Here is a 19,829-nt window from a genome sequence, read left to right on the forward strand (position 1 = left end):
AATTAAGTGCTAACTTTAGAAGGGCTGAGGATTTAAGTTAGTAACAAGTGATTGTATATCCCACTAGTAGCCCAAATTTAGAAAGTTATCCGACAAATTAGCAAAAAGCCTCAAATCCTGCCATTACAAAACTTCATTTTATGTAAAAGGCTCTACAGCTCCTATCCTGTTCAACAGCAAGGACAAAACAGATTTGTTAAGTAACAACGGTGTTTACAAAATCACTTGCAATGACTGTATCAAAATGTATGTTGGGCAGACAGGTAGGGCCATTACAGCTAGACTGGTTGAACACAAATGCAGGCCGGCCGGTGTGGCCGAGTGGTTCTAGGAGCTTCAGTCCGGAGCCGCGCGACTGCTACGGTCGAAAGTTCGATTCCTGTCTCGAGCATGGATGTCTATGATGTCCTTAGGTTAGTTAGATTTAAGTAGTTCTTAAATTCCAGGGGACTGATGACCTCAGATGTCAAATCCCGTAGTGCTCAGAGCCATTTGAACCAAAGCAGCTGGAGATTTCATAAGTCAAACTCCACCTTTGGTGAACATTTGCTGAAGGGAGGACAGAGATACAAGTCCACACAGCAGTACTACATATAGCTAACAAAGGAAAGAAACTAACTCTCTTAGAAGCACATGAGGTTAAGAAACATTTAGCTCACAGTCCGCAGCTGGTTCTAATGATCCATTAGAGCTGAGCACGTCGCCACTTTCAAAGCTTCACATGACGCAACCACACCCCCACAAGCCACCACACTGACACATACTGCTGTACAAAGTTAAAACACAATAGAATTACCTATTACTTAGCTTGATTACCCCACAAAGTTCACAAATATAACTTGCAATACTGTAATGTTGTGTATTTCAACCATGTACTGTGTTTGATATTACCCATCGCGTAAAAATTTAATTTAGAATGTAAAACACGTTTGTTGCACGATAGGAGTTACTACTGCTCAGTTAAACAGTTTCTCAGCCAGTGTAAAGACCACACGAATTTGAATTTTAAGCATTTAAACAATAATATTGTGTACTTTCATTATTAATTACGCTTAATACTGTCCATTATGTAAAGAGTAATTTCGACATTATGTAACAAGTTTGATGCACGACGCTCTATGCAAGTGGCTGTATCTTTGCCTATAATGTTTGGTTGACTAAGACCCTTTCCGACGCTAGCTAGTTGTTTTCTGAAGATGGCCTAATAAACCGAAAACTAGTTTGAATTAAACAAAAATCAGTACAACAAAAACAGTGAACTTGTTCAAAAAATGGCTCGGAGCACTATGGGACTAAACTTCTGAGGTCATCAGTCCCCTAGAACTTAGAATTACTTAAACCTAACTAACATAAGGACATTACAAACATCCATGCCCGAGTCAGAACCGGCGACCGTAGCGGTCGCGCGGTTCCAAACAGTAGCGCCTAGAACCGCTCGGCCACCCCGGCCAGCAGTGAACTTGTTATTCAACCTTAAACATAGAACTGTTCTACGAAGAAGTAACGGAAGAATCCATACATAAAAAACGTTATCGTGTGTTCTCAACCACACATGAGCACTGATTTACGTTGATAAAGAGAAGACTGAGCCTTCGTAAATCTGGACTGTCATCGGCGCCGGCCCCGTAGTCAGAATGTGACTCATGCCTGTCTTCCTTGGCGGAGCCTAAATGGAAAGTGGTGTTTACCGTTCGCCGTATGCCGTGCCATTAAGTACAGAACGGAGCGGTGCAGTTCGCTACGGCTGCGAGACCAATATGCCGCCATTCACGTCTGTGTGTAAACCCACTCGCCCTCCATCCGGTAGTGTGGACTGAGTCCCGCGCATGAAAGGCGCCGGCACGAGAATCCCCTGGGGACGCCGCGGGCTACACTCCTGAGGGACGTCGAGAGGCGCCTATTGACTGGGAGGGGTGGGGAGAGGAGGGGAGGGGAAGACCCACAATTCAGTCGCCAAGTGCCAGTCGTGTGTGCGCGGCGCTGCTCGATACCCCACGTCCTCCGCTGCGCTTTGCTTACACCATCTTAATGCTTGGACGATTTTCCTCTGTCAAAATAAGTAAAAATATTCACTAGTGTTCGCTTGTACTGTTAGGGAACAGCAGCTACCGTAAAATACGGGCTGACGCAGGTACGACCAGCCCGTGTAAGTATGAAGGAAATGCAGTGAAATTACATAAACGAAGGGCTGAAATGGACTTACCATAATGAAAAATACAGTGAAAAAACACATTTATAGAAGATGTAGAAAGTGGTCCTCTGCAACATCAATCCACAGCTGTGCACGTCTGAGCATATTCAGATAGACCCAGCATAAAGCTCGGATATCGATGGCGGCAATTTCATGGGCGATGTCGTCTTTCATTTCCTGTATTGAGTGTGGATTTGTTTCACAGACCTCGCTCTTCAGATGTACCACCAGGAAGGAATCACGTGTTTTTAGGTCCGGCGAACGTACTAACCGTAAATATTTGCTGACAGTTCGTTCCTCAGTGAAGACATCATGGACTCGTTCCAGGAATACCTCTAACGTGTGGCCTGTTGCTCCATCTTGCTGGAAGAAGCAGTGTTGTCTTTCATATTCAGTGAGTTGAGCACAAAATGTAACAAAAATTCCCATATATGCAACTGTGTTGCGAGTAGTGTCAAAAAATATCGGTCCAATGACGCGCGCTCCTGTTACACCACACCAAACGCCGATTTTTTTCGTCGTGGACCGGTTGCTGTCACACATCGTTAGGGTTCTCCGTTGCCCAATACGTCGTGCTCTGTGAATTCCCATGACCGGAAAGATTAAATCATTCTTCATCACTCATGATGTCATGAAAAGGTTCTAACAAACCATCGTTCATGTTATTCAAAAGCCACGTGCTGTAGTCTACACGTTTCTGAGTGTCATCCTGCCGTAATTGCTGCACTACCGTCATTCGATACGGCCTCAAATATAGACTTTTCAATATCCGCTGGCAACTCCTCCCACTTACATGCATGCGCCTGTTGGACCAGTTTACGTGTGGACTTCTTAGGGTTCAGAATAATTCTTCGGCGAATGTCTGCAATAACTTCTGATGTGCGAAAATAAAGGATTTCTTTGTCGTTTTACTTTTTGCACAGATATGCACGTGCGCCAACTTTTACACAGACTCTGTATTCCTCTGTTTGCTGGTAGTCCTCTATCCGGAGACGTGGCCCCGAAAATTTCACAGGTTTCCTTAATCGAACCTGTATTCACATATGCTTTGACAATTTCAATTATTTCTTCTACCGAGAAAGTCGTTTTGAGGACAGAAAAGACAAATGTCTAACTTCAGTAACGAAATAAACTGAAATGCTGATAGAGGAATGCCAAAAATCGATTACTGCATGAAGTTGTTTATTGTTGTAGCTGTTTACTCTAATGGAGAAGTCTAAATACCGCATTCATGTTTAGATGGGAGGCGGGATACTTTTAACTCCGCCACACTTTAACCACCAGCAACCGTTCCGAGCGACTCAAAGTGATGGTGGTAGTTGTGATCTGGTTCGGTGCAGCTCTGCACACCAGTGTCTCCCTTGTTAAGCCTCTGCGGGTGACTGCCGCACCCTACATCCTCTGGAACCTGCTTACTGTACTCAAACCAAGGACTCAACACTTTTTGTTCACCACATCCGTCCACCATTAAAATTGCGATTCCTTGATTCCCATGGACCGATCCCTTCTTTTAGTGAAGTTGTTCCATTCATTTCTTTTCTCCGCAATTCGATTTAGTTACTTTCGATATCTCCATCAAATCTTCAGCATTCTTCTGTAGTTACGCATTCGAAAGCGTCTATTCTCTTCTTGCCTGAATTATTTATCTTTAGCATCTCACCTCCGGTACGTGGTTGCACTACACAAAAATATCTGAATGAAAGATTTCATATCACTTAAATTTATATTCGGTGTCAAGAAATTCCTCTTCTCCGAAATGCTTTTCTTGACCAGTCTTCTAAAATTTGACATCTTCTCTACTTCGTCCATCATTAGTTACTTTTGTGAAGAAATAGTAAAAGTCATCTATTACTTTTACTGAGTTGATTCCTTATCTAATTTCCTCGCCATAGCGATCGCCTGATTTAATTCGACAGCATTCCATTACCCTTGTTTTACTTCTGATGTTTTGTTTTTGTTTAGGACACTGTCCACTGCTTTCAGTTTATCTTGTAAGTCCTTTGCCGCCTATTACAGAATTAAAGTGTCATCAGCAACTTCTTCTCTCTGAACTTTAATTCTTTTTTCAGGTTACTCCTCTATTTTCTTTACTTCTGGCTCAATGTACAGACTGAATAACATTGGGAATAGGCTACAACTATGTCTCATTCCCTTCCCGATCTCTCCTTTCCTTTCATATCCTTCGACGGTTAGGGCTGCAGTCTGAAGTCTGTATATTCTTCAAATAAGTCTTTCCTCCCCAATATTCTCAGAATTTCAAAGAGGATATTCCAGTCAAAATTGTCAAAACTTTCCCTAAAGTTAAAAATGCTATATACGCTGAAGTGCCAAAAAAACTGGTACAGGCATGCGTATTCAAATACAGAGATATGTAAACAGGCAGATTACAGCACTGGGGTCGGTAACGCCTATATAATACAAGAAGTGTTGCTACAATGGCTTGAACGTGGTGTTATAGTCGGTGCAGGAGAAGTGGGACACAGCATCTCCGAGGTAGCGATGAAGTGGGGATTTTCCCGTATCACCATTTCACGAGTACACCGTGAATATCAAGAATCCGGTAAAACATCAAATCCCCGACATTGCTGCTGCTGGAAAAAGGACGGGACCAACGACGACTGAAAAGTATCATGCATGTGATGTTATTTACATGTATTTGACGATGCTGGTGCTGATTCCGCGTTTAACATTTGACGATGCCACTGTGGCTGCAGTACATTAGGGCTTTGTTTTTATGAAACAGCTCTGATGATGGTCATTAAAGACCGAAACCGGTAATCTGTTAACAAAAAGTTTGTGACCATAGACGTAAATTAAAGGAAACTTATTACATATACGGTGAACACCGATATTGGACTATTGGTGACTGGAAACATGTTGCTGGTCGCACGAGTCTCGTTTGAAATTGTATCGAGCGGATGGACGTGTACGGGTATGGAGACAACCTCATAACTCCATGGCCCCTGTATGTCAGCAGGGCAATGTTCAAGATGGTGGAGTCTCTGTAAGCGTGTGGGGTACGTGCAGTGATATGGGACCCCCGATACGTCTACATACGACTCTGACAGCTGACACGTACGTAAGCATTCAGTCTGATCACCTGCATCTGTTCATATGCATTGTGCATTCCGACGGACTTGGGAAATTCTAGCAAGACATTGCGCAGCGCACACATCCAGAATTGCTCCAGAGTGGCTCCAGAAACACTCTTCTGCTTTTAAACACTTCCGCTGGTCTCCAAATTCCCCAGACATGAGCATTATTCAGCATGAAACTTCCTGGCAGATTAAAACTGTGTGCCGGACTGAGACTCGAACTCGGGACCTTTGCCTTTCGCGGGCAAGTGCTCTGCCATCTGAGCTACCGAAGCACGATTCACGCCCGGTACTCACAGCTTTACTTCTGCCAGTATCTCGTCTCCTACCTTCCAAACTTTACAGAAGCTCTCCTGCGAACCTTGCAGAACTAGCACTCCTGAAAGAAAGGATATTGCGGAGACATGGCTTAGCCATAGCCTGGCGGATGTTTCCAGAATGAGATTTTCACTCTGCAGCGGAGTGTGCGCTGATATGAAACTTCCTGGCAGATTAAAACTGTGTGCCGGACCGAGACTCGAACTCGGGAACGAAGGTCCCAAGTTCGAGTCTCGGTCCGGCACACAGTTTTAATCTGCCAGGAAGTTTCATATCACCGCACACTTCGCTGCAGAGTGAAAATATCATTCTGGATTATTCAGCATATCTGAGATGCTTTGCAATGTGCTTTTCAGAAGAGATCTCCACCTCCTTCTGCTGTTGCGGATTTATTGACAGCCCTGCAGGATTCATGGCGTCAATTCCGTCCAGCACTGCTTCTGACAATAGTCGAGTCCACGCCACTTCTGCTTGCTCGCGAGGGCCCTACATGATATTAGGCAGGTGTAACAGTTTCTTTGCCTGTTTACTGTACATTCCTTTGGCTTCCCTTAACCTATCTTCTACGGTAAGTACGTGAGGGTGAGTGGGTGGGGGTGGGCATTATTACGTGACGTATTCCTACACTTCTCGCGAACCAAAACCGAATTTCCCCGATGTCGGTTTCTACCAGCTTTTCCGTTCTTCTTCCGATACGCAATTCGTGTAAAAACTCTGCAAGCGTTACTTACACATTAAACTGACAATTCGGTAATATTCATTGCTCTCTGTATGTTGCTTCTTTCATACTGGAGTTACTATATTCTTCCTGAAGTGTGATTGTATGTCATGTGACTCATATCTTACACACCAGGTTCGATACTTCTGTCGTTATATAGTCTCCTACGGATCTCAGTAATTGTGGCGGAATGGCGTCTACTCTAGGTCTCTTGTTCCTACACAGGATTTTCAGTGCTGCTGGAAATTCGTGTCGCAGTATCGTATCTCCCATCTCTTCCTCATCTACTTCAGTTTCCACAACATTGCCTTAAAATCCATTTCCACTGTACAGTCCTCTTATACACTCTATGATCAGAAGTACGTGGTGTTTGAAACTTTCGTCTGAGTGTACCTGTTAATTGGAGGCGTGTGTAATGTGTGTACTTGCAGTGTGCTGTCATGCCTTTGGTGTAATGAGAGGAGACGGAGGGCGAAACCAGCCACCGGCGCACAGCCCACCCACCTCGCACAGCACCCAGGGATCCACTCAGCTTAACCACCCCATCCGACGGACAGATCACCATCTACAGTGCCGCACGCCCTCACATCTCGTGACACAGCAGAGGGGACTGGAATTTAATCCGGGACACTGACGGGAAGACCGTCACCGGGAATATTACGCCACCGTCTCTCGTTCTCTTGCCGGCCAAATACTGGTAGGGGACGTTTCATCCACCAAACCGGCATACCTTCGAGTCGTGCATTGGCGATGTCAGCTACGTACGGCGGTACGCTCACTCGGTAAAGTAGTAGGGGAGAGCGTTTGACGTGGAGGACAGTTTACCTAGAAAACAGTTTACCTAGGAACAACGGCATTTCATGGTCTGTGTTTCAGTGTACATCTACATCTACATCCATACTCCGCAAGCCACCTGACGGTGTGTGGCAGAGGGTACCTTCAGTACCTCTATCGGTTCTCCCTTCCATTCCAGTCTCGTATTGTTAGTGGAAAGAAGGATTGTCGGTATGCCTCTGTGTGATCTCTGATCTCTCTGATTTTATCCTCACGGTCTCTTCGCGAGATATACGTAGGAGGGAGCAATATTTCTACTGGAGTTTATCTATCATCTCCGTAACGCTTTCGCGATTACTAAATGATCCTGTAACGAAGCGCGCTGCTCTCCGTTAGATCTTCTCTACTTCTTCTATCAACCCTATCTGGTACGAATCCCACACTTCTGAGCAGTATTCAAGCAGTGGGCGAACAAGCGTACTGTAACCTGCTTCCTTTGTTTTCGGATTGCATTTCCTTAGGATTCTTCCAATGAATCTCAGTCTGGCATCTGCTTTACCGACGATCTACTTTATATGATCATTGCATTTTAAATCACTCCTAATGCGTACTCCCAGATAATTTATGTAATTAACTGCTTCCATTTGCTGACCTGCTATATTGTAGCTAAATGATAAGTGATCTTTCTTTCTGTGTATTCGCAGCACATTACACTTGTCTACATTGAGATTCAATTGCCATTCCCTGCACCATGCGTCAGTTCGGTGCACGTCCTCCTGCATTTCAGTACAATTTTCCATTGTTACAACCTCTCGATATACCACAGCATCATCCTGAAAAAGTCTCAGTCAACTTCCGATGTCATCCACAAGGTCATTTATGTATATATTGTGAATAGCAACGGTCCTACGACACTTCCCTGCGGCACACCTGAAATCACTCTTACTTGTTTATCTCACTTGTGTAGTGAGTAATTTTAAAATCTTACTACGGGTTCCGCACTAGAAACCGCCATAAGCATGTTCCGGCATTTTGTACTGTTTCTGCTGTACTGAAACTTGTACTTGTGTTAGTGCAGCGTTTGAAAGTATTCGAGTTCTGCGTATTTAACTACAATGCAATACACTGGGTGTCCCAGGAGGAATGATCAATAGCGAACGATGTGAAGGGATCATTCGAAGCAAAAAATGTCTAGTAAATACGGGCTCTAAAACACAAACCTTAAGACCTACGAGAATTTCTTCATCTTCGATACTGTGAGGCAAATCACTTCTATTGCAAGCTCTTTGCTTTTCATCTTTTGAGTTGCATCAAAAAAAGAAAAAAGTCCAGTAAACATGGGTTCTAAGGAACATACCTAAAGAGCAATGCGCAGTTGTTTATCTTCGCTATTGCGAAACACATCTTTTCTTCTGAAGAAGTGCTCACAGTTATCAAGCTATGCATTTTGTAGCCCGTGTTTACTGGACTTCTTTTGTTTTGATCCATACTATTTGGAGGGTGTTCTCAATTCTGCAGTTACGGAGTTCTGTGGTGAGCAAAATACAATTCATTTTTGAAACCAGTTACGTAACATGTGGATGGTTTAGCTATTCTTCGTCGATCGTGCTCCATCTTGTAGCCTGAAACGGCAAAAATTCGAAAACGCGGGTGACCTCGATGTGGCACTTGGAAGAGGAATACGTGTCATCCCATTGGAGATTACTGACGAGGTTGCTGCTGCTGTAAGCCGTGAGTGTCACGAGAGTTGTCTATCACATGAACAACAGTACGGGAAGCTTTTCGGTCTGTGTTACTCCGGTACCCGTACTAGAGCGAGACGGTCCAGTAAATGAAACGTCGTAATCTGCAGCGACGTTCTGACTTTGCTCTACGGTTTCTGGTACGGATCGAAGTTGATGACATATGCCCGGGCAATACTGTATCGAGTGATGAGGCACATTTAGCATTACTGACTGCAATGAATACACAGAACTGCCGAATGTCGGGTACTGTTAAATCACGTATTGTGCGCGAAGAGCCACTGCATTCGCTGTAGTGACCGTGTAACGTGGATTACCAAGCATTTTTATTCTCGGTCCGTTATTCTCTGTACGTTATCGAGACCTCCTTGTACAGCATGTGATTCCTGCGTTGTAAGAGCGCAGCTGTGTGAAAAACAGTTTTCATCCATGACGGGGCAACCACCTCACGTCGCTCGCCCAGTGAAAGATGTACTTACGGCCACGAACGTGTTTTTCAGGTGCATCGCCTGCAAGATCAGCTGACCTGAGTCCGTGTGACTTTGGCCTCTGGCGATATGTAACAGAACGCGTCCACCACGGACACGTGCGGCCTCTACCTGATCTGAAGGCCAGTATACAGCAACACGTTGCCCACACTGCACTGGACCTGCTGCGAGTATCTGCTGATCACATAGGACTATGGAGGCAGCATCTCATCGAGTTCTCCGATGGTCGTACTGAGCAATTTGCGCAAGAATCGGTTCACAATAAAATCAAAATTACATCTTTCTCACTTGTCTGACCGTTCCTGCCCACATCCCGTTTCTAGTTCATTACACACTCCTGGAAATGGAAAAAAGAACGCATTGACACCGGTGTGTCAGACCCACCATACTTGCTCCGGACACTGCGAGAGGGCTGTACAAGCAATGATCACACGCACGGCACAGCGGACACACCAGGAACCGCGGTGTTGGCCGTCGAATGGCGCTAGCTGCGCAGCATTTGTGCACCGCCGCCGTCAGTGTCAGCCTGTTTGCCGTGGCATACGGAGCTCCATCGCAGTCTTTAACACTGGTAGCATGCCGCGACAGCGTGGACGTGAACCGTATGTGCAGTTGACGGACTTTCAGCGAGGGCGTATAGTGGGCATGCGGGAGGCCGGGTGGACGTACCGCCGAATTGCTCAACACGTGGGGCGTGAAGTCTCCACAGTACATCGATGTTGTCGCCAGTAGTCGGCGGAAGGTGCACGTGCCCGTCGACCTGGGACCGGACCGCAGCGACGCACGGATGCACGCCAAGACCGTAGGATCCTACGCAGTGCCGTAGGGGACCGCACCGCCACTTCCCAGCAAATTAGGGACACTGTTGCTCCTGGGGTATCGGCGAGGACCATTCGCAACCGTCTCCATGAAGCTGGGCTACGGTCCCGCACACCGTTAGGCCGTCTTCCGCTCACGCCCCAACATCGTGCAGCCCGCCTCCAGCGGTGTCGCGACAGGCGTGAATGGAGGGACGAATGGAGACGTGTCGTCTTCAGCGATGAGAGTCGCTTCTGCCTTGGTGCCAATGATGGTCTTATGCGTGTTTGGCGCCGTGCAGGTGAGCGCCACAATCAGGACGGCATACGACCGAGGCACACAGGGCCACCACCCGGCATCATGGTGTGGGGAGCGATCTCCTACACTGGCCGTACACCACTGGTGATCGTCGAGGGGACACTGAATAGTGCACGGTACATCCAAACCGTCATCGAACCCATCGTTCTACCATCCCTTGCCGGTCTAGGAACTTGCTGTTCCAACAGGACAATGCACGTCCGCATGTATCCCGTGCCACCCAACGTGCTCTAGAAGGTGTAAGTCAACTACCCTGGCCAGCAAGATCTCCGGATCTGTCCCCCATTGAGCATGTTTGGGACTGGATGAAGCGTCGTCTCACGCGGTCTACACGTCCAGCACGAACGCTGGTCCAACTGAGGCGCCAGGTGGAAATGGCATGGCAAGCCGTTCCACAGGACTACATCCAGCATCTCTACGATCGTCTCCATGGGAGAATAGCAGCCTGCATTGCTGCGAAAGGTGGATATACACTGTACTAGTGCCGACATTGTGCATGCTCTGTTTCCTGTGTCTATGTGCCTGTGGTTCTGTCAGTGTGATCATGTGATGTATCTGACCCCAGGAATGTGTCAATAAAGTTTCCCCTTCCTGGGACAATGAATTCACGGTGTTCTTATTTCAATTTCCAGGAGTATATGAGGAAACATTTCTATGCGTGTTTCTTGAATTTACAGATTTTCACCTGGTGTTCAAAATTGTAACTAATTTTTTTTTCAACATAAATCGGTTCTGTATCGAGCTATTAGCACATCTACCAAGTTTCGCTGCCATAGGATGGTTACAGCCTACATTAATCCCATAGAGTAGCTGCACTTTAATTATAATCATCCGGTAGAACACCTCAGCCTACTCAGCGTTAAGACTTGGAGCAGACCAACTATAATTTTACAATTTTGTCCCGCAGGATGTATCTCATTCACTTTGCCACACCCCCGTGCGCCCTGCTGTTCTTCGGCTGCTGCTGTAAATTTTTTTAAATTAAAAAAAAGTGTAGTCGAAGTATTCACCCCTTCGCCTACAGAACTATCTCCTCAAGAGGTTGCACCTGGAAAGGGCACTTCACGATAAACGAAACGTAGAAGAGAGCTTCGACAAAAGTTCAAAGCGCTTTTAAGCAGCTGCGGGAATATCAAAGAACCACCTGACCCCCGACACACAGAAAAAGCTGCTCCGCCCACGCAGGAGATAGCGTTAAAAGTGTGTGGGCTCCATATACGAGGCTGCGGTGTCAAAATGGGCGATTGTTTTGTGACGTACAGACTGGGGGAAGCACAAAGCAGCGCCGTTTTAGAAAAACGGCTCTTTAGGGACAGCTGGCCGACAGATGTGCGGTAAAGTTCAGACAGGCGTACACACAAGACGTGATTGCATGGCGAAGTGTTTTTAGTCCCTACTAGCTGTCAGCAGTCAGGTGTCAGGAAGTAGACTGTAAGGTTCAGCGCTTGGGAAAAGCAATAACTTGGAATTTTAAATGATAGCGGCAAGAGGTTTCATATGTGATAGCGTTGCCTGTCACGCAAACAAGCACTGGAGTGCCCACTGTAAGGACACAGCGTTAAACACACTCCACCAATAAAGAGCGAACAGGGAAACGCTACGGCAGTACAGGAGACAAAGAGCCACCAAGGAACTGGTAAAGGGTGGTAGATCACAGTGAACCTTAATAAATGCAGCGTATTGAGCATACATAGGCAAAGATGTTCATTAGGACTCGATTACCCAACTAGCAATAAATGACTAGAAACAGTTTTACCTTAATTTTTTTTTTATCCATCAGTCATCTGACTCGTTCAGTACGGCCCTCCACTGTTTTATGTCCTGTGGTAACCTCTTCAGCTCGTAGTAGCACTTGCAACCTACGTCCTCCACTATGTGCTGGATCTATTCCGGTCACTGTCTGCCGCTACAGTTTCTACCCTCTGCAGCTTCCTCTATTACCATGGAGGTTATTCCCTGATGTTTTAACACATGTCCTATCATCCTGTTCCTTCTTCTTGTCAGTGTTTTCCTCATCTTCCTCTCTTCGCCTATTCTCCGGAAAACATCCCCCTTCCTTACTCCACCAGTGCGCAAAATTTTCAACATTCTTCTGCAGCACCATGTGTCAAATGCTTCGCTCCTCTTCAGTTCCGGTTCTCTCACTATCCACGTTTCACTACCATACAATACTGTGCTTCAGACGTACATTCTTAGAAATTTCTTGGTTCAAATGGCTCTGAGCACTATGGGACTTAACATCTGAAGTCACCAGTCCCCTAGAACTTAGAACTACTTAAACCTAACTAACCTAAGGACATCACACACACCCATGCCAGACACAGGATTCGAACCTGAGACCATAGAGAAATTTCTTCGTCAAATTAAGGCCGACGTTTGGTATCAGTAGACATTACTTGCCCAGAAATTTCCTCTTTGTGTGTATTTGTCTGCTTCTCGTGCCTTTCTTGCATCGTCCGTCATTGGTTATTTTGCTTCAAAGACTGCAGAATTCGTTAACTTCGTGTACTTCGTATTCACCAGTTCTGATGTTAAGTTTCTGCTACTTCTTATCACTTTCGTCTTTCTCCGATTTAATCTCAATCCATATTATATATTCACTAGACTGTTCATTCGATTCAATAAATCCTGTAATTCTTCGCCGGCCGTGGTGGTCTAGCGGTTCTAGGCGCGCAGTCCGGAACCGCGCGGCTGCTACGGTCGCAGGTTCGAATCCTGCCACGGGCATGGATGTGTGTGATGTTCTTAGGTTAGTTAGGTTTAAGTAGTTCTAAGTTCTAGGGACTGATGACCTCAGAAGTTAAGTCCCATAGTGCTCAGAGCCATTTGAACCTTTTTTTTTTTACCACTGCAAACCTTTCACCCTGAATTTTGATACCACTCTGGAACGTTTCTTTTATTTTTGTCAGCTTCTTTGGGGTAATGACCGAACAGTGCAGTTTGTAGACTGAATCCCTGTCTAATACACCTCTTAATCCGAGCACTTCATTCCTGGCCTTCCAGTCCTCTTGGATTTTGAACCTATTCCGTATTACCCGTCTCTCCTTACATCATTCTCCTATTTTCCCCAGAATTTCGAACAACTTGCACCACTTGACATTGTCGAACTGTTTTTCCAGGTCGACAAACCGTGCGAAACGGTTTTTCTCTGGTCTTGCTTCCATTATCAGCCGCAACGTCAGAATTGCCTCTCTGGTGACTGGAATGACTGGCAGGACTGGCAGGACATTCGACACATAAAGAACACATCAAAGCGTTTAAATACGGTAGAAATCACTCAGCATTTGCGGATCGTCTGAAACAAGAACACCATAGACCAAACAATATTCATTACAATTTTTGAAAACGATATGAATGTCATAAAAATCAGTAAAGACTGATCCAGCATTAACACAAAATAAACAGTTGCTCAATGACTAAATAAACATTGGAAACCAGACCCTATATAGAATAATTGATGAAATTACATGAAAAAGAAAAGAGCCTTTTCCATCCTTACCCCCATCCCACTCTCCCACAACTAACCCCCCCCCCCCCCCCACACACACACTCTCACTGCTCGCTCCTCACCTTATCCTCTAACTCACACTCCATCACACGGCTATATACTTATGTCCACTCGTCATGGTTTCCCCCTCCCCTACAAAAAAAACACAAACCACAACACATATTTGAAGTACAAAACCAAACAGAATACAGTGGTGTGCATAAAAGTGTGTTGTGAAAAACATAAGAAATGCATAGTCCTGCAGAACATCTAAAAATTAGAGCAAAATTATCAGTGTGTAACGCGGAAAAACAGCGATGTGCTAGCAGACGGCATTTCTCGATGTAAGTGAGAAATCAACCGAAAATCATCGTAAGTACGAATCAATTTATTCTTAACGAACTGTTTTTCGATCTAAAAGAAAATAAAAAGGTAAATAACTTAGAGACCACTGATGCTTCACCTCAATAAAGCGAAACGGGTCTGGCGGAAAAAATCACGCATTTTTGTAGTTTCAACGACAGAACAAAAATACCTTCAAGAATTATAAAGCAACTACGGACACTATGGCCACACAAATGAAGAAATACATTACTAGAGTGGCGAAGAGGTAGCTTTTACTGCAGCCTGACGTTTTGTGAGGTAGGACGGCGGCGTCAAGAAGTTTGTGTGTAGTACTGACGCGAATTTCTGAAGTGAAATGGCGTTGCAAGCTTTACGAGGTGGTTTAAAGAATATCTGCAGTTAGTAATTATTTGTGTACTAGTTGAGTTTAAGACATACAATGTAGAATCCTGTTATGAGAAGAGCATCAAGGTCCATATATGCATGTTTAAAGGCGACTGTAGTTTTCGCAAGAGCATTCAAACGAATAACGATACTTGTTACCAACGATAAATAACACGTTCTACTTATGGATGAACTTCCATAACGACCATACTACTCGAAGGAAAGCCGTAGTTAATGAAAATTGGTTAAAAGCACATCATTAAGCTATGCCTGTTAATACTAATTACTAAACCCTTTGAAGTACACAGAAGCTATTTAAATACTGCCGGTATTTCGGATATGGCAAACTGTGATGTAATTTTTTAGGTTTCCATACAGTACAAAATAAAAAATACGTCAGATGTTTCTAGTTATGCTTGCACTGCGACATGTTCCTTCCCTTCTATCTTCCGTTTATTGTACGAAAAATTACAGCCAAACGGGACGCATGCATTGGCCATTACGTCCAAACACTAAATGTAACCTAGTCACAAACACCTCGTTACACGCCCTTTGCGCTCGCCGCCATTGTGTAGTTCTAAACCGCGGCCTCAGTGACACCAATGATACTGTATACGGTACTGCCTGTCTTGTAATGTATGCCTGTGGAACACATAGGTGAATGTAAATCTTTGGTTACCAGAGATTGTGTTAGGAGCAGATGACGTCACTGTCGCTCTGCCGCCAGCAGCAGCCTCACGTCGGTGGTCAGTGAGCGAGCAGCGTGCATGGAGGTAGTCATGGACTGAGCTCGAATTTTTGAGACGCTTTCTGGTCTGACTGTTCATTTCAAATGGCAAAGAGGTAGCTTTTACTGCAGCCTGACGTTTTGTGAGGTAGGACGGCGGCGTCAAGAAGTTTGTGTGTAGTACTGACACGAATTTCTGAAGTGCAATGGCGTTGCAAGCTTTACGAGGTGGTTTAAAGAATATCTGCAGTTAGTAATTATTTGTGTACTAGTTGAGCGAAGTTTTTATTTACTGTGCTACGCATAACACCCGCACCAGCCGCTTAGGTATCATCATCCGTTACGCAAACTATTATCTACAACATTGTGTAACGTAAGTCGTTGAACACTGTTACCAATAATCTCGAAAAGTACTTGACCGAATTAATTCCAATTTTTACACAGTACTCTAATAAACGTTCGGACGAACCTAGACCCCATATTGTTGTAATATACATAATGTAGAAGAATATATATACTACATAAAGGGGCAATATTGTTTACAACCTTCTCGAGAAGTTCTTGACTGATTTACTTCAAACTTTTTCATGATTCTCTAATGAACCTTTGGAAAAACGTAGGCTGCGTATTTTTTAAATATGTGTACCATATAAATATATGTATGTTGCATAAAGCGGCAAGGAACAAAAACAGCAAAAAAATATTGACGTACTTACTCAAAGTTTTCACACGATACTCTAATAAACAATCGGACGGGCATAGCTATATTTTTTTAAACGACTATGTACACGTTTTCTGTTCAAATTGACTGCGGGGAAGAAAATACAGTGCTGTGATGTGCTGCGAAAAATTTACGGTTTCGTTTTCTTTCTTGCAGTCACTTTTAACTACGACAGCTGGGTATTTAAACCACTAGACTAATTGTTTCTCTCACATACTACTTTTCCTTATATATAATTTCAAACAAAAATTGTATACACAACTATATGCTCCTTTTGTTTTCTTCCTCGCAGTCTGTTTTAGCAGGAAACAGAGACGTTGTATTTGTGGCTGTGCGCTTGTGATTACAATACTACTACGGAATCTGAATCATCTGCAACTTTCTATTCCTACCCGTTTCCAGATTAAAACTACTCGAAATACAGTGATTGAAGGTACTATCCTCACAGATCTAGCAGCTGCAGAGATCCCTCTCATACCCCATATATTAATGACCCCAGCCGAAGACTTCGGTTCCCAGACAAGATTTCGTTGGCTATAACAATAAACAAGACTCAATGTCAGCGAAAGGAGAAAACATAAATGGACAGGGAGGGGCCAGGGCTTCGTAAATGGACATAGAGAGAGAGGAGGAAAGAGGGGATGGCCAGATAGAGAACGGAAAAGGAGGTGGAGAGAGAGAGAGGGGGGGAGGAGGAGGAGGAGGAGGAGGAGGAGGAGGAGGACATAGACAGTCGGGAGAAGGACATCAGAATGTACATCCGATTCCCGTACATATTTAGCACTTGGGAGGTATAGCCGGGTTCGCTAGTGATAACGTAAAGACGAAATTCTAATCAACATTGTCGACATTTTATCCATTCCAAAACAATCAATCATTTGTCCAGGGTACTGATGACCATCTCTCACTTCCCACTGTAAAAAGCATTTCAAAAAGTAAATAAGGAGAGAAATTTGTCTATTGACTGTTCTTTAGTTTCTACGTGAATTAGTCCCAATGTTTATGACAGTCCCTGAAGAAGATTGTAATTCTCATGCTAATGAAATCCAGAGTGTATGTGGTTCAATGTCGCTATTTTTTTTTTCAATCTGGAACGACCTTTTCATTTACCTGCGCATGACTTCGTTAAGCTTTCCTCCCAGCGTTCGTAAGTAAAATTGGTGACGCGCCTTTCAGTATCCCGTGATCAGCTAGCTGAGTTCTCAGATTCATATCAGTTCTTGCTGGGCAAGCAAATACAGCAAACCAATAACCTGTCTCCAGCGCAGTGATTTGTCTCATCGACTTACAACTGAGGTGTTTTACTCGAGTCATTTAAGCAGAGGAGCCTTTTCTATTGCACAGGTAAAGAATCTGCTCTGCATAGGCCACAAATGTTATTGTGTAGTGGATATCGGTAGGCCTACATTCCTTTGTTTTTCTTCCTTCTCGTATGTCATTGACGATGGGCTCCGTGCCCGAATATCCGTCTGATAAATGGGTATTTTACACGCAACTCATGGTGCCCATATAAACGTCTTTTAACAAACACAATAATTGCACAGTACGTCAATCACCACATCACGTTTGGGATATATTTCAAGTGGCACGTACATTTTGCTAAATCACCTTCCATAAACAATTTTAAGGTCGTGCCATTTGGTTCCTTCTGCGCAAAAGCAAGTTTCATAAACGGGAACGCCACACGGTTTTTCTATTGTTAGTACTTGCATTATATTTTCGATTACATTTTATTGCGCCATTGCGGTAAAAACGAACTTCTTGCTGTCAAAATGATAAAATTAGCGTGCCAAAATGAAGAGTACTACGTCACATGAGTTATCGCTCAAAATTCGCACCCACTCACCCTCCCACACACACACACACACACACACACACAGACACACACACACACACACACACACACACACACACAAACACACACACAAACACACAACCACAGAAGGGAGAAAATACCTCTGTCACAGAAAACATCCCGCAGAATACGGTGTGTCTACTTTAAATGGGAAGCTTTACGGTCCATCAGGAACGGCGGGAAATCTTCGGATGAGAACTTTCAGCGTTTGTATTTCCAACGCTGATTCATTCAATGTTCTTCGAAGTGCTGGTAACCCTAGAGTATTTTTCTTCGCTTCCAACTCCCCCTTGCTTTTGTCCTGACAAACACACCTGAGATTTCTTTAAGCAAACAGCAGGAGCGTCTGACATAAAGTAAACTCGGGAAAGGATCTGTCGCTAAAAGCATTTGCGGACGTTTTATGCAGCTCCCTTGCGCTCGAATCAAAAAAATATTCCGAAACAGGGAGTGGTTCCTATAGCGAACTTCACAGAGGTATTTCTCGAGGCAGAAGACGTATGGTGCAACGCTGCGCTTTCTCTTGGGCGAATCTGAGCCCCGTCAGGCAGACTTAGCAGTAGAATAACTTACCAGTGACAATCAGCAACATTCTATTGGTTGGCGGTTGCAAGTGAAACATCAGGCGTGTTGAAACACGACAGAGCAGAATCATAGCGTTCGAGACTGCTGTCTCAGAAACAGAGTGAAAATTAAGTGGGCTCATTAGGTAACAAATTGGGAGATTGTACGCACAGTCGGTAAGGGAAGGAATTCGGGTAAAACATTGACTAGGAGAAGGGACAGGATGATAGGACATGTGCTGAGACATCAGGGAATAACTTCTACGGTACTGCAGGCGGCTGTAGAGGGTAAAAACTGTACAGGAAGACAGACTTAGGAACAGAGGCAGCAAGTGACAGGACCTGGGCTGCACTTGCTACTCTGACAGGGTGAGACTGGCATAAGGAAAGAAGTCGCGCCGGGTCACATGCTGCCTAAGGCAAAAGTAATGGCACGAAATACTTCGGATAGCTGCAAAAGAAACAGCACAAAATCATTATATATACAATGGAATTCAAATATTAAAACAATGTTCCTATAAAATTCCAACGCAAAAGCTTAAGAGGAAAAGAAACACCGTACGTCCCGGAAAGATATTATTGTTTCCATAAACTAAAGGCTGAAAACAGGCTGACAAAGGAGATATTTAAGTTTTCAGACAGTAATACCAAACCGGAATGTTCTGATCCTCTTCATCTCAGAGCAGCACTTGCATCCTACGACCTCAGTTATTTGTCGGATACGTTTCAATCTCCGACTTGCCCTACGGTTTTTACCCCGAACAGCTGTTTCTAATACCATGGAGGTTATTCCCTGTTGTCACAACACCTGTCCCACCCTCCTGCCCCTTCTCCTGTTCCGTGTTTTCCATGTGTTCCTCTCCGCGACGATTCTACGAAGAACCTCCTCATTTCTTACTGATTTTCAACATTCTTCTATACCACTACATCTCAAATGCTTCAGTTCTCTGCTTTTGCAGTTTTCCCACAGACCATAACAGACAACGCTGTGCCCCAGACGTACATTCGCAACAATTCCTCACTCGTATTAAGACCAATATTTGATAGTAGTAGACTTCTCGTGACCGAGAATGCCCTTTTTCCCTGTGCTGGTCACATCATTTTCATATCTTCCTTACATCGTACGTCATATGTTATTTTCCTTCCAAGGTATCAGAATTCCTTCAGTTCTTTTACTTCGTGGTCCGTAATTTTGATGTTAGGCTTGTCGATAATCTCCTTTATATTGTTTCTAATTACTTTTGTATCTCTTTGGATTGCTCGCAAGCCACAGTGTGCATTCATGACACTATTCATTTCATTCGA

This window comes from Schistocerca cancellata, chromosome 10 (genome assembly GCF_023864275.1).
Source record: "Schistocerca cancellata isolate TAMUIC-IGC-003103 chromosome 10, iqSchCanc2.1, whole genome shotgun sequence".
NCBI classification, from domain to species: Eukaryota; Metazoa; Arthropoda; class Insecta; order Orthoptera; family Acrididae; genus Schistocerca; species Schistocerca cancellata.